We start from the raw sequence: 14,238 nt of genomic DNA, 5'->3' as shown, positions 1-14,238 counted from the left end.
TTGGACACATGAATAATTTTAAAACAAAATCATCTTCTTCTCAGATGGTATGTGGTCCTCTTCCACAGAAAATGAAGAAAGAAAAGGAATTTAGTTCGGAATTCGTGGACGGTATTCTTTCCTCCGCCGGTTCAACACTCTGCTGGTTTGTCAACTAAAGTCCAATTCTACTTAAAAGGAAAATCTTCTGCTTCTTACCGAGCGTGAGTCTCCCCGGTTGAGGAGAGAATTTGTCGTGCGCATCACACGAATGAAATATAAATTCACATAAAGTAATCAAATAAAATCTCGACAGTCCGGAATGGAAAAAAAAAACAAAAAACTCTTCTGCAATCATGAACGTTTCACATACAACAGGCCATATCGTTTAAAATTTCTCATGAAGCCTCGTGAACTAAATTAACGTTCTCAAAATTAAAAGAACACTCCTCTCTTGCAAATAAACCTGATAGGCCCTAGTTGTTTTGATGGCACAATCCATCAACCATAACTCAAACAAAGCAAGTAAAGGTGAAAAAATAAGTAAAAAGTGGAACGCGGGAACTCAGTAAGTGTCACTTCAAGGTGTTGTCCGCAGGTGTATTTCATATCCGTAATTCAAGGCAGCCTTCAAAAAATTTGCAAACAGTTCGCGAAATTTAACGCAGTCTTTCAGTTTCACATACTGGGTCCACAAATAGTCGAGGTATATCAAAGGATCAGTGACAGCCATATCTATAAGGGCATAAATCGTATGCCCTAAGATCCAGACAGTGGCATTGTTCTTCGTCCGCGGGAAGGCTTTGAAGTTAGGCACTACCACACGACGAACAGACACGAGGTGAGGTGGTGTTCTATTAATGTGAGCTACCATTCGTTGACACAGCCGCCATATCGTCGACACCGATGCACATTCAATTCGATGTTCCCGTGTGTCCACATCTCCACATCTTCCGCAGTTGGCAGAGGGGAGGAGATGAATGTCAGCAAGTCGCTGGTTCGTCGCTAAGGTGTTGTTGACGATTTTGAACCATAGCGCACTCACGTCCGATGGTAACACCGGGTTGTTGATGTTGGCCCACACCTTCACCCATTCCACTGTGGGGTTCCGGAGCACTAGTTTATGAAGCGGTGGTTGTCCAGTCAGGGCAACGTAGAGGCCGCGGGCGGTCCTGTGCCTGTCGGTAGCCGTTGACAGAGCGTAGCTTCTCGCTAAAAAGTACTCCCGTATGTAGGACATCTTGTACGGGATGGCCGCAAGAGAAAGGGGGGCGACTTCAGAGTGTGGGCGGTAGAGCTCCAGAAGTGCCGCGGTGGTTCCTGTCGGGATGTCGGACTGCAGGGTGGCTGTCCGGTGGACGAGCAGCGCGTCGCACTTGCGTGGAACGTCGGTGAAACCGAGGCCGCCCAGTTGCCTGTCGATGGCACAGGTCGAAGCCTTGACTTTAAAAATTTCATGCCGCCACAGGAGCCAGTAGACCGCCTGCGAGATCGCCCTCCCTATCTGCTTCGGAACACTAAGCAATTGGGCGATGTACCACGCATTTGATAAGATGAAAGTGTTAATAACCGCCACACGTTGATGTAAGTTGAGTCGGCGAGCTGAGTGGCTACGACATAGGGCCTTCACAGTACCAAGAATTCGCCTCCAGTTTAAAACTTGCATTTTTTGTGGGCACGCTACTATGTCGAGTCCTAGAATTTTGTGGGTGTGCACAACGCGGAACCAGTCCTGTTGAGCATACAGTCCCCGCCGACCCAGCGGTACTAACACTGTTTTCCGCGTATTTAGAACGGCGCCAGATGCACGTTCGTATAACAGCAAAACATCGCGCACTCTGTCCAAGTCGTGTGTCCGCCCGATGAAAAGTCCCACGTCGTCAGCATAGGCAGCACATTTGAGAGAGACCTGACAGACCTGGACACCTTCAATGATGCGACCGACTGCGCGCAAAAACGGGTCGAGCGCAATGACGAATAGGAGCATTGCTAAAGGACAGCCCTGCCTGACCGACCTTGTGATAGGGATGGGCATAGACTGCCAACCATTGATTACAATCGTTGAAGTCGCCGACGTTAACAGATTCCTTAAAGCGGTGAGAAAGTGGCCGCCGAAGCCCAGTTTTGTCATTACGGAGAAGAGATAATCGTGTCCGATACGGTCAAATGCATTGGCAAAGTCGATGGAGAGAATTCCAGCGGACAGGCCGTTTATGGACGCGTACGCGACCACGTCTCGATATGAAGCCACCGCATGAAAGATGCTGCGACGTTTCACACCACACGACTGGAACGGACTGATGACCTTGTCCATGACCACATTGAGTTTCGTTGCAAGGCACCGCGCCGCCAGTTTATAATCTGCATTTAAAAGTGTGATAGGGCGTAGCGCCTCAACACGGCATGCTGTCGGTGTCTTTGGAATCAAAATAATACGCCCTTCAACGAACTTTGAAGGGACCGCAGCACCACGAACAATTTCATTTATCATGGTCGTCAATGTCTCACCGAAAATATCCCAATAAGCCAGGTAAAATTCTACTGGAAGACCATCTGGACCTGGAGACTTCCCCCCACGACACGAGCGCAACACATCTTTCACATCGTCCAGTGACATCATCTCATCCAGCGACTGTCGGTCAGATTCGGAGATGACAGTATCCAATTCATCTAACAGAAACGAAAGTGCTACATCGTCGACAGCAATCCGTCCGAACAATCTCTTAAAATGGTCGGAGACGTGGGGAACGATTTCATGCTTCGCCGTGAGACGAGCACCGGTGTCCGTGATGAGAGCGGTAATGACTTTCCTCCGCGCCGACCGTTTCTCGCGTGCCAAGTGGTAAAGCGTTGGCACCTCTTCAAGTGTTGCACACAGCGGTCGGCTCCGGATCAGAAGTCCTTTCGCCTTTTGGAGTTGAAGATTGAGTATCTTATTTTTAATCCTACGTAAACGTGCGCGTAAGTTTTGACCGGGCGCCACGGGTGCATCCAGCGCATCTTGTAGGCACTGCTGATAAAAGGCAATGGTGCGCCTCTCCCAAAACGACACCTCCCTTGCATACCGCATCGCAACATTGCGCAATTGCGGTTTGGCTAAGTCGACCCACCATTGTAAGACTGAGGCATAACTTCCCCGTTTTTCAAAACAAAGCTGCCACATATTTTGAATCTCGCAACGTAAAGCGGCGGCAGACAGATGACGGGTATTGAGTTTCCAAACATGGCAAGGTGGCGCCTGCCTATTGGCCTGTAGGTGCATGTCACACACAACTCCGCAGTGATCACTAAAAGCGACGGGATGTACGGCTACTCTCTGAAGACAGGGTTGAAGTGGCCGCGACACATAAATTCGATCAAGTCTGCTGGCACCGTTCTGGTAAAAATGTGTGTACTGCGTTGTGACAGGATGAAAATGTCGCCAAACATCGATCAAATCATTGATCACAATTAGTTGCGAAAGTTCCGGGCACATGCTAGCCGTTGGAAATTGATCGGCTGCGGCAGTAACACAGTTAAAGTCACCGCCGACTATTACATTGCGGGACGACGCAAAGAACGGAACCACTTCTTGGTTAAAAAACACAGATCGAGCACGTTTGTGGTCGGTGCCACTCGGCGCGTATACATTAATAAAGGTGACATCCTGGATCGTACATGTAAGGAGGCGGCCATTCGGTAAAGATTGAACGTCAGTTGGTTGCAGTCCATTTTTATAAAGGACGGCGGTGCCACAAGTACCGTCAACATTTATGTTATAGATGACATCATAACCAGGAACGTTATCGAATCGCTTTGCTGTAACTTCTTGGAGCAATGCAATGTCATAGCCTCCCAAAGTTAAAAAATCAATAAAACATGCAATCTTGTGCGCAGCTTGTATGCAATTGACATTTAGTGATAAAACTGAGAAAATCTTTAGATGTTGACGAGCGGCGGCCATTTAAAACACAGACACTCAAATATTAGCAAGAAATATGTGAAACGAAAGCTGCAGATGTTGCGTCTTAAGCCTGCCAATAAAATTGTCAAGAAGCGCTGCAATGCATCACGTAACACGTGGACAATACAGGGTAGAAAATATCCTTCATTGTGCAGGAACGGCAGAACAGAAATTCTCATGTGAAGTGGGCACGAACTGCAGCGCGTCCGCCTAAAAGCCGCTAATGAGATCCAGGGTCGTCCTCCTCCTGCTTCCACCAGGGCGTCTCCGCTGGTCGGTCGGTCTGTTGGGCGCGACCGCCAGCGGTGTCTGTGGACGTGGCCCCATTCGCTTGTGTTGTCGCTGTACCGGCGGCCGAAGTCACCGCGTGCCTGCACGTGCGCTGGGGGACCTGCTCGCTACTTTGCTCGCTTTTGCGCTTCGCAGCATGCGCACCCTGTTCGCGTGCCGTATTCAGTAGAACCTTGAGCTTTGCTGTTTGTTCCCTTATACGCTCCTGGCGCGCAGTGCTTTCAGAGGAAGGGGGGCACGATGTCGGAACCTCACTCTCACTGCCACTCTCTGATACAGGGGTGCACGGCACATCATCAGACTGCTGACTCCTAGTACCCTTATTTTTATTTTTCTTCGTACGCCCTTTCCTCGGTGCGAGGGGAACCTCTTCAGGCTGAGGAGGCGGGGGTAAGGTGATGTCCATCGCTTCCGGAATAGTAACTGGTGAATGCTCCGAAACATCTGGGATCTCCGTAGTAACTGCATCCGACGCTACAACAGCCGAGGACAAAATGGGAGCGTCCTCCATCCGGTCCTGTGGTGCCTCGACAGTAACAGTCACCTCACTTGGCACGTCCTCAGCACGAATGGGGTCGGCGTGTCGGGGATGTGGTACAGTGCCCGCTACGATTTCACTCAGTAGTGGCACAAAGTGGCCGCCGGTAGCCGCAGCGTCACTACGTGGGAGCTGCACGGGTCGTCGACGGGTACAGTCTGCACGTAAATGCTCAGTGGAATGACAAATTGAGCACGTGGGTGGCTGGCCGATATAAGTCACTTGAGCCCTACAGCCCGCAATCACTACATAAGATGGAATGTGTCTCTTTAAATCAATGCGGACACTACGTACGCCACTGTTAACCTGGTACCGGTACGCACTAGACCACTTTTCATTAACAATCGACAACACAACGCCGTACTGAGTTAGAGCACGTGCAATTAAATCGTTACCACATTCAGGAGGCACATTAAATACTCGGACCGTTCTAACGCCATAACCCGAGGGCACAATTTGAACATCACTGACTGTGCCATTGATATGCCGAAATTTACGCACGCCGCCAAATTTCTCAACAAACTTTTCACAGATGTCGCCGGAAAAGAACTTCAAAAATAGCGAATATTGCGCAAAATCCAATTGAAATGTGTCTACTAGATCTTCCGGGATTTTCAAATCTTCAAATATAAATTCGTGAATTTCAAAAGCGGTGGGCCGCAAAGCATTTCTATCGAACACAAACTGTGCAGTGTTTGCCCTAGTAATTGCCGACATGGTACTCACGTTGATTAAACTTGAACACGTGGACCTCGAAACACTCGCTGAGCGCCGCCCCGCGATGTAAAACAAAGCCGCAACCGCTCCGCCGCTCCGCGCGATGTGCGCGGATACGCTGTCCGAATGCGTCTCATCATACGCTTGCCGAAACCCGGGATCGAACCAGGGACCTTTAGATCTTCAGTCTAACGCTCTCCCAACTGAGCTATTTCGGCTCACACCTAAGTCCGCAGATTTGCGCGTCTTCGTTAACCTCTGAATCGCCGCCAATTTCACAGTCATCTTCGTCTGATAAGACATAGGGACGCTGAAAGGCGAGCAGCAGATGCAGTGAAGTACCACACACATTTCTTCTGATTCCATCATCGTAAGAAGCAAACATGTCGACTCGATTCATGTAATATTGACTTCGCTTTCTCTAGAAAACCTATGCTATATCGATGCCACGTGCAACTCGTGTGCAGAGAACGAGACACAAGAAGGAGTGAGCCTCTCTACCATGTGAGAGGCAGTATCTAGCAGATACACACGCTAAAACATTTGACTTGCGTTAGCTCATAAATTGCTACACGTAACTGTCTGCAAGCTAAAATGGACACATCTGCACTGCCCAGAGAGGCGACACTTGCACTCACACCTGGTGGACGGCAGTGTGACGAGGCGATGAGCTGTGGCTTCTGGGTGCCACTGTAGCGCTGCAGCCAATAATACTGCACATTGCCGGCGACCCACGTGTTTAGTAGTGACGCAACTGCTAGAATGCAGCTGAACGCCCATCTTTTGAGAGCTACAAAATTTCCGCAGTCGGCAGGACTCGAACCTACGCTCCCAGAGGGAATCTGATTTCAAGTCAGACGCCTTAACCACTCGGCCACGACTGCCGGTAGCAGTAGCGTCTTCCGACACGTGAAAGTGCACCTTTGGAAGCAATCCAATGGCAGAAAGCGGCGTGGCCTCACTCTTTTCTGTAGTGTTTCCATTGCCAGCACATTAGCCGTTACGAAAGTGTATTAATTTTCTCCTAGACATGGCGTTGAACCCAACACCCTTTGGTTGAAAATCAAACGCTCTACCGACTGAGCTATCGTACAGCTGTGTGGCATGCGAGTGATTCGCATGACGTAATTACTGGCTTATGGCTCCAATGGCGACTTCACCGACTTCCCACTGACGCACCGCTGACGCTAGTTTTCTGTCGTCTTAAGTGGTCGACATACTTGCAAGTAGCTGCGAGATCTTAAGAAAAGAAACGCTGCACCATTGCTTTTTCCGCACTCGAATGACCGAATTGCGATTCTTAAAAAAGAGAGAAATGAATGTTGGCTCTGTCCAACGCTTCCAAGCACGTCTGTGTACTCACGAACTCGGCGTCGACGCGAGAAAATGACGGGAGCGCACTCGTGGGCCTGCGACGGCTTTCTGCAGTCCCAGCGTCAGTGAGAGGAGAACCGGTAGCCACAGTAAGCAGCAGCCGTCGCGACACTCAGTATTGTTAAACGGAAATTTTCGTCTTGTTGAAGATGGCGCCATCGGTTTGCAACCGCGTTCACGTGTGTGAAAATATTTGCTCCTCTTTACGCAAAATCGCACGCAGCCGGTAGGATTCGAACCTACGCTCCCAGAGGGAATCTAATTTCGAATCAGACGCCTTAACCACTCGGCCACGACTGCCCGTAGGTCGAGGTTCTCCGACACATGCAACTTCTGCGGTTTAAAGCTATGTGGCATCAGAAAACGGCGTAGCTGCATTCTTTTCCGTAGTGTTTCCACCGCTACCAGAGGAATCGCTACCAAAGTATTAAAATTTCCGCCCGAACAGGGACTTGAACCCTGGACCCTTAGGTTAAAAGCCTAATGCTCTACCGACTGAGCTATCCGGGCTCACACGACAGTAGAGAACATCCCACGATGCACAGCTGTACATTGACTCATGTCCTTCACAGCTGTGCTATCGCTGCATGGAGCTGTTACTAATTAAACGTCGCCTGAATGCTGTCTACAAACGTGTCGCGCTAAGCTCGTAGCAGACTATCGAAGAATGCTGACACACGATGCAAAAACAAACCGCAGCAGTCGTTAGGTCTCATACGTTGGAGTAGAGGATTTACGTGTTTTGTCGACACTCACTGAGTAATTGGAAATTTCACAAGCATTTCGAATGCAATGCTTCCCACGTTTTCGCTCATTTCACGGTTCCGTTGGAGACGTTCTTCACCTCCTGACACAAAAAAAGGAACGCAGTCGGTAGGACTTTTCGTATTTTCTTACTTCTCAGGGAGTTGCCTACTGTGTTCCTCTTACGGCAAGCACTAGACAACCTGAACAGTTACAGGATAGAGTCATTTTTGTTATCGGCTGTACCTACATCATCACAGACTCGGAGCAATTCCATTGGCATCAGCTTCAAAACATACGCTTGCCGAAACCCGGGATCGAACCAGGGACCTTTAGATCTTCAGTCTAACGCTCTCCCAACTGAGCTATTTCGGCTCACACCTAAGTCCGCAGATTTGCGCGTCTTCGTTAACCTCTGAATCGCCGCCAATTTCACAGTCATCTTCGTCTGATAAGACATAGGGACGCTGAAAGGCGAGCAGCAGATGCAGTGAAGTACCACACACATTTCTTCTGATTCCATCATCGTAAGAAGCAAACATGTCGACTCGATTCATGTAATATTGACTTCGCTTTCTCTAGAAAACCTATGCTATATCGATGCCACGTGCAACTCGTGTGCAGAGAACGAGACACAAGAAGGAGTGAGCCTCTCTACCATGTGAGAGGCAGTATCTAGCAGATACACACGCTAAAACATTTGACTTGCGTTAGCTCATAAATTGCTACACGTAACTGTCTGCAAGCTAAAATGGACACATCTGCACTGCCCAGAGAGGCGACACTTGCACTCACACCTGGTGGACGGCAGTGTGACGAGGCGATGAGCTGTGGCTTCTGGGTGCCACTGTAGCGCTGCAGCCAATAATACTGCACATTGCCGGCGACCCACGTGTTTAGTAGTGACGCAACTGCTAGAATGCAGCTGAACGCCCATCTTTTGAGAGCTACAAAATTTCCGCAGTCGGCAGGACTCGAACCTACGCTCCCAGAGGGAATCTGATTTCAAGTCAGACGCCTTAACCACTCGGCCACGACTGCCGGTAGCAGTAGCGTCTTCCGACACGTGAAAGTGCACCTTTAGAAGCAATCCAATGGCAGAAAGCGGCGTGGCCTCACTCTTTTCTGTAGTGTTTCCATTGCCAGCACATTAGCCGTTACGAAAGTGTATTAATTTTCGCCTAGACATGGCGTTGAACCCAACACCCTTTGGTTGAAAATCAAACGCTCTACCGACTGAGCTATCGTACAGCTGTGTGGCATGCGAGTGATTCGCATGACGTAATTACTGGCTTATGGCTCCAATGGCGACTTCACCGACTTCCCACTGACGCACCGCTGACGCTAGTTTTCTGTCGTCTTAAGTGGTCGACATACTTGCAAGTAGCTGCGAGATCTTAAGAAAAGAAACGCTGCACCATTGCTTTTTCCGCACTCGAATGACCGAATTGCGATTCTTAAAAAAGAGAGAAATGAATGTTGGCTCTGTCCAACGCTTCCAAGCACGTCTGTGTACTCACGAACTCGGCGTCGACGCGAGAAAATGACGGGAGCGCACTCGTGGGCCTGCGACGGCTTTCTGCAGTCCCAGCGTCAGTGAGAGGAGAACCGGTAGCCACAGTAAGCAGCAGCCGTCGCGACACTCAGTGTTGTTAAACGGAAATTTTCGTCTTGTTGAAGATGGCGCCATCGGTTTGCAACCGCGTTCACGTGTGTGAAAATATTTGCTCCTCTTTACGCAAAATCGCACGCAGCCGGTAGGATTCGAACCTACGCTCCCAGAGGGAATCTAATTTCGAATCAGACGCCTTAACCACTCGGCCACGACTGCCCGTAGGTCGAGGTTCTCCGACACATGCAACTTCTGCGGTTTAAAGCTATGTGGCATCAGAAAACGGCGTAGCTGCATTCTTTTCCGTAGTGTTTCCACCGCTACCAGAGGAATCGCTACCAAAGTATTAAAATTTCCGCCCGAACAGGGACTTGAACCCTGGACCCTTAGGTTAAAAGCCTAATGCTCTACCGACTGAGCTATCCGGGCTCACACGACAGTAGAGAACATCCCACGATGCACAGCTGTACATTGACTCATGTCCTTCACAGCTGTGCTATCGCTGCATGGAGCTGTTACTAATTAAACGTCGCCTGAATGCTGTCTACAAACGTGTCGCGCTAAGCTCGTAGCAGACTATCGAAGAATGCTGACACACGATGCAAAAACAAACCGCAGCAGTCGTTAGGTCTCATACGTTGGAGTAGAGGATTTACGTGTTTTGTCGACACTCACTGAGTAATTGGAAATTTCACAAGCATTTCGAATGCAATGCTTCCCACGTTTTCGCTCATTTCACGGTTCCGTTGGAGACGTTCTTCACCTCCTGACACAAAAAAAGGAACGCAGTCGGTAGGACTTTTCGTATTTTCTTACTTCTCAGGGAGTTGCCTACTGTGTTCCTCTTACGGCAAGCACTAGACAACCTGAACAGTTACAGGATAGAGTCATTTTTGTTATCGGCTGTACCTACATCATCACAGACTCGGAGCAATTCCATTGGCATCAGCTTCAAAACATACGCTTGCCGAAACCCGGGATCGAACCAGGGACCTTTAGATCTTCAGTCTAACGCTCTCCCAACTGAGCTATTTCGGCTCACACCTAAGTCCGCAGATTTGCGCGTCTTCGTTAACCTCTGAATCGCCGCCAATTTCACAGTCATCTTCGTCTGATAAGACATAGGGACGCTGAAAGGCGAGCAGCAGATGCAGTGAAGTACCACACACATTTCTTCTGATTCCATCATCGTAAGAAGCAAACATGTCGACTCGATTCATGTAATATTGACTTCGCTTTCTCTAGAAAACCTATGCTATATCGATGCCACGTGCAACTCGTGTGCAGAGAACGAGACACAAGAAGGAGTGAGCCTCTCTACCATGTGAGAGGCAGTATCTAGCAGATACACACGCTAAAACATTTGACTTGCGTTAGCTCATAAATTGCTACACGTAACTGTCTGCAAGCTAAAATGGACACATCTGCACTGCCCAGAGAGGCGACACTTGCACTCACACCTGGTGGACGGCAGTGTGACGAGGCGATGAGCTGTGGCTTCTGGGTGCCACTGTAGCGCTGCAGCCAATAATACTGCACATTGCCGGCGACCCACGTGTTTAGTAGTGACGCAACTGCTAGAATGCAGCTGAACGCCCATCTTTTGAGAGCTACAAAATTTCCGCAGTCGGCAGGACTCGAACCTACGCTCCCAGAGGGAATCTGATTTCAAGTCAGACGCCTTAACCACTCGGCCACGACTGCCGGTAGCAGTAGCGTCTTCCGACACGTGAAAGTGCACCTTTAGAAGCAATCCAATGGCAGAAAGCGGCGTGGCCTCACTCTTTTCTGTAGTGTTTCCATTGCCAGCACATTAGCCGTTACGAAAGTGTATTAATTTTCGCCTAGACATGGCGTTGAACCCAACACCCTTTGGTTGAAAATCAAACGCTCTACCGACTGAGCTATCGTACAGCTGTGTGGCATGCGAGTGATTCGCATGACGTAATTACTGGCTTATGGCTCCAATGGCGACTTCACCGACTTCCCACTGACGCACCGCTGACGCTAGTTTTCTGTCGTCTTAAGTGGTCGACATACTTGCAAGTAGCTGCGAGATCTTAAGAAAAGAAACGCTGCACCATTGCTTTTTCCGCACTCGAATGACCGAATTGCGATTCTTAAAAAAGAGAGAAATGAATGTTGGCTCTGTCCAACGCTTCCAAGCACGTCTGTGTACTCACGAACTCGGCGTCGACGCGAGAAAATGACGGGAGCGCACTCGTGGGCCTGCGACGGCTTTCTGCAGTCCCAGCGTCAGTGAGAGGAGAACCGGTAGCCACAGTAAGCAGCAGCCGTCGCGACACTCAGTGTTGTTAAACGGAAATTTTCGTCTTGTTGAAGATGGCGCCATCGGTTTGCAACCGCGTTCACGTGTGTGAAAATATTTGCTCCTCTTTACGCAAAATCGCACGCAGCCGGTAGGATTCGAACCTACGCTCCCAGAGGGAATCTAATTTCGAATCAGACGCCTTAACCACTCGGCCACGACTGCCCGTAGGTCGAGGTTCTCCGACACATGCAACTTCTGCGGTTTAAAGCTATGTGGCATCAGAAAACGGCGTAGCTGCATTCTTTTCCGTAGTGTTTCCACCGCTACCAGAGGAATCGCTACCAAAGTATTAAAATTTCCGCCCGAACAGGGACTTGAACCCTGGACCCTTAGGTTAAAAGCCTAATGCTCTACCGACTGAGCTATCCGGGCTCACACGACAGTAGAGAACATCCCACGATGCACAGCTGTACATTGACTCATGTCCTTCACAGCTGTGCTATCGCTGCATGGAGCTGTTACTAATTAAACGTCGCCTGAATGCTGTCTACAAACGTGTCGCGCTAAGCTCGTAGCAGACTATCGAAGAATGCTGACACACGATGCAAAAACAAACCGCAGCAGTCGTTAGGTCTCATACGTTGGAGTAGAGGATTTACGTGTTTTGTCGACACTCACTGAGTAATTGGAAATTTCACAAGCATTTCGAATGCAATGCTTCCCACGTTTTCGCTCATTTCACGGTTCCGTTGGAGACGTTCTTCACCTCCTGACACAAAAAAAGGAACGCAGTCGGTAGGACTTTTCGTATTTTCTTACTTCTCAGGGAGTTGCCTACTGTGTTCCTCTTACGGCAAGCACTAGACAACCTGAACAGTTACAGGATAGAGTCATTTTTGTTATCGGCTGTACCTACATCATCACAGACTCGGAGCAATTCCATTGGCATCAGCTTCAAAACATACGCTTGCCGAAACCCGGGATCGAACCAGGGACCTTTAGATCTTCAGTCTAACGCTCTCCCAACTGAGCTATTTCGGCTCACACCTAAGTCCGCAGATTTGCGCGTCTTCGTTAACCTCTGAATCGCCGCCAATTTCACAGTCATCTTCGTCTGATAAGACATAGGGACGCTGAAAGGCGAGCAGCAGATGCAGTGAAGTACCACACACATTTCTTCTGATTCCATCATCGTAAGAAGCAAACATGTCGACTCGATTCATGTAATATTGACTTCGCTTTCTCTAGAAAACCTATGCTATATCGATGCCACGTGCAACTCGTGTGCAGAGAACGAGACACAAGAAGGAGTGAGCCTCTCTACCATGTGAGAGGCAGTATCTAGCAGATACACACGCTAAAACATTTGACTTGCGTTAGCTCATAAATTGCTACACGTAACTGTCTGCAAGCTAAAATGGACACATCTGCACTGCCCAGAGAGGCGACACTTGCACTCACACCTGGTGGACGGCAGTGTGACGAGGCGATGAGCTGTGGCTTCTGGGTGCCACTGTAGCGCTGCAGCCAATAATACTGCACATTGCCGGCGACCCACGTGTTTAGTAGTGACGCAACTGCTAGAATGCAGCTGAACGCCCATCTTTTGAGAGCTACAAAATTTCCGCAGTCGGCAGGACTCGAACCTACGCTCCCAGAGGGAATCTGATTTCAAGTCAGACGCCTTAACCACTCGGCCACGACTGCCGGTAGCAGTAGCGTCTTCCGACACGTGAAAGTGCACCTTTAGAAGCAATCCAATGGCAGAAAGCGGCGTGGCCTCACTCTTTTCTGTAGTGTTTCCATTGCCAGCACATTAGCCGTTACGAAAGTGTATTAATTTTCGCCTAGACATGGCGTTGAACCCAACACCCTTTGGTTGAAAATCAAACGCTCTACCGACTGAGCTATCGTACAGCTGTGTGGCATGCGAGTGATTCGCATGACGTAATTACTGGCTTATGGCTCCAATGGCGACTTCACCGACTTCCCACTGACGCACCGCTGACGCTAGTTTTCTGTCGTCTTAAGTGGTCGACATACTTGCAAGTAGCTGCGAGATCTTAAGAAAAGAAACGCTGCACCATTGCTTTTTCCGCACTCGAATGACCGAATTGCGATTCTTAAAAAAGAGAGAAATGAATGTTGGCTCTGTCCAACGCTTCCAAGCACGTCTGTGTACTCACGAACTCGGCGTCGACGCGAGAAAATGACGGGAGCGCACTCGTGGGCCTGCGACGGCTTTCTGCAGTCCCAGCGTCAGTGAGAGGAGAACCGGTAGCCACAGTAAGCAGCAGCCGTCGCGACACTCAGTATTGTTAAACGGAAATTTTCGTCTTGTTGAAGATGGCGCCATCGGTTTGCAACCGCGTTCACGTGTGTGAAAATATTTGCTCCTCTTTACGCAAAATCGCACGCAGCCGGTAGGATTCGAACCTACGCTCCCAGAGGGAATCTAATTTCGAATCAGACGCCTTAACCACTCGGCCACGACTGCCCGTAGGTCGAGGTTCTCCGACACATGCAACTTCTGCGGTTTAAAGCTATGTGGCATCAGAAAACGGCGTAGCTGCATTCTTTTCCGTAGTGTTTCCACCGCTACCAGAGGAATCGCTACCAAAGTATTAAAATTTCCGCCCGAACAGGGACTTGAACCCTGGACCCTTAGGTTAAAAGCCTAATGCTCTACCGACTGAGCTATCCGGGCTCACACGACAGTAGAGAACATCCCACGATGCACAGCTGTACATTGACTCATGTCCTTCACA

The 14,238-nt window shown here is 49.4% G+C and overlaps 16 non-coding genes across 16 annotated transcripts; all 16 read right to left on the bottom strand.

Annotated features, from left to right (window-relative positions):
• Positions 1 to 5,613: 5,613 nt before the first annotated feature.
• On the bottom strand, positions 5,614 to 5,686 carry Trnaf-gaa (transfer RNA phenylalanine (anticodon GAA)). Its single transcript has one exon. It is a non-coding gene; the product is annotated as a tRNA-Phe (tRNA).
• Positions 5,687 to 6,270: 584 nt separating this feature from the next.
• Trnas-uga (transfer RNA serine (anticodon UGA)) lies at positions 6,271 to 6,352 on the bottom strand. The gene has a single exon. It is a non-coding gene; the product is annotated as a tRNA-Ser (tRNA).
• A 708-nt stretch (positions 6,353 to 7,060) lies between these two features.
• On the bottom strand, positions 7,061 to 7,142 carry Trnas-cga (transfer RNA serine (anticodon CGA)). Its single transcript has one exon. It is a non-coding gene; the product is annotated as a tRNA-Ser (tRNA).
• Positions 7,143 to 7,279: 137 nt separating this feature from the next.
• On the bottom strand, positions 7,280 to 7,352 carry Trnak-uuu (transfer RNA lysine (anticodon UUU)). Its single transcript has one exon. It is a non-coding gene; the product is annotated as a tRNA-Lys (tRNA).
• Positions 7,353 to 7,888: 536 nt separating this feature from the next.
• Positions 7,889 to 7,961, bottom strand: Trnaf-gaa (transfer RNA phenylalanine (anticodon GAA)). Its single transcript has one exon. It is a non-coding gene; the product is annotated as a tRNA-Phe (tRNA).
• A 584-nt stretch (positions 7,962 to 8,545) lies between these two features.
• Trnas-uga (transfer RNA serine (anticodon UGA)) lies at positions 8,546 to 8,627 on the bottom strand. The gene has a single exon. It is a non-coding gene; the product is annotated as a tRNA-Ser (tRNA).
• Positions 8,628 to 9,335: 708 nt separating this feature from the next.
• Trnas-cga (transfer RNA serine (anticodon CGA)) lies at positions 9,336 to 9,417 on the bottom strand. Its single transcript has one exon. It is a non-coding gene; the product is annotated as a tRNA-Ser (tRNA).
• A 137-nt stretch (positions 9,418 to 9,554) lies between these two features.
• Positions 9,555 to 9,627, bottom strand: Trnak-uuu (transfer RNA lysine (anticodon UUU)). The gene has a single exon. It is a non-coding gene; the product is annotated as a tRNA-Lys (tRNA).
• A 536-nt stretch (positions 9,628 to 10,163) lies between these two features.
• Positions 10,164 to 10,236, bottom strand: Trnaf-gaa (transfer RNA phenylalanine (anticodon GAA)). Its single transcript has one exon. It is a non-coding gene; the product is annotated as a tRNA-Phe (tRNA).
• Positions 10,237 to 10,820: 584 nt separating this feature from the next.
• On the bottom strand, positions 10,821 to 10,902 carry Trnas-uga (transfer RNA serine (anticodon UGA)). The gene has a single exon. It is a non-coding gene; the product is annotated as a tRNA-Ser (tRNA).
• A 708-nt stretch (positions 10,903 to 11,610) lies between these two features.
• Trnas-cga (transfer RNA serine (anticodon CGA)) lies at positions 11,611 to 11,692 on the bottom strand. Its single transcript has one exon. It is a non-coding gene; the product is annotated as a tRNA-Ser (tRNA).
• A 137-nt stretch (positions 11,693 to 11,829) lies between these two features.
• Positions 11,830 to 11,902, bottom strand: Trnak-uuu (transfer RNA lysine (anticodon UUU)). Its single transcript has one exon. It is a non-coding gene; the product is annotated as a tRNA-Lys (tRNA).
• Positions 11,903 to 12,438: 536 nt separating this feature from the next.
• Trnaf-gaa (transfer RNA phenylalanine (anticodon GAA)) lies at positions 12,439 to 12,511 on the bottom strand. The gene has a single exon. It is a non-coding gene; the product is annotated as a tRNA-Phe (tRNA).
• Positions 12,512 to 13,095: 584 nt separating this feature from the next.
• Positions 13,096 to 13,177, bottom strand: Trnas-uga (transfer RNA serine (anticodon UGA)). Its single transcript has one exon. It is a non-coding gene; the product is annotated as a tRNA-Ser (tRNA).
• A 708-nt stretch (positions 13,178 to 13,885) lies between these two features.
• Positions 13,886 to 13,967, bottom strand: Trnas-cga (transfer RNA serine (anticodon CGA)). The gene has a single exon. It is a non-coding gene; the product is annotated as a tRNA-Ser (tRNA).
• Positions 13,968 to 14,104: 137 nt separating this feature from the next.
• On the bottom strand, positions 14,105 to 14,177 carry Trnak-uuu (transfer RNA lysine (anticodon UUU)). Its single transcript has one exon. It is a non-coding gene; the product is annotated as a tRNA-Lys (tRNA).
• Positions 14,178 to 14,238: the final 61 nt, after the last annotated feature.

Source organism: Schistocerca gregaria, unplaced genomic scaffold (assembly GCF_023897955.1).
Source record: "Schistocerca gregaria isolate iqSchGreg1 unplaced genomic scaffold, iqSchGreg1.2 ptg001165l, whole genome shotgun sequence".
Lineage (NCBI taxonomy): Eukaryota > Metazoa > Arthropoda > Insecta > Orthoptera > Acrididae > Schistocerca > Schistocerca gregaria.
The sequence above is the reverse complement of the archived record's forward strand: the minus strand, read 5'-3'. Positions and strand labels throughout refer to the sequence as shown.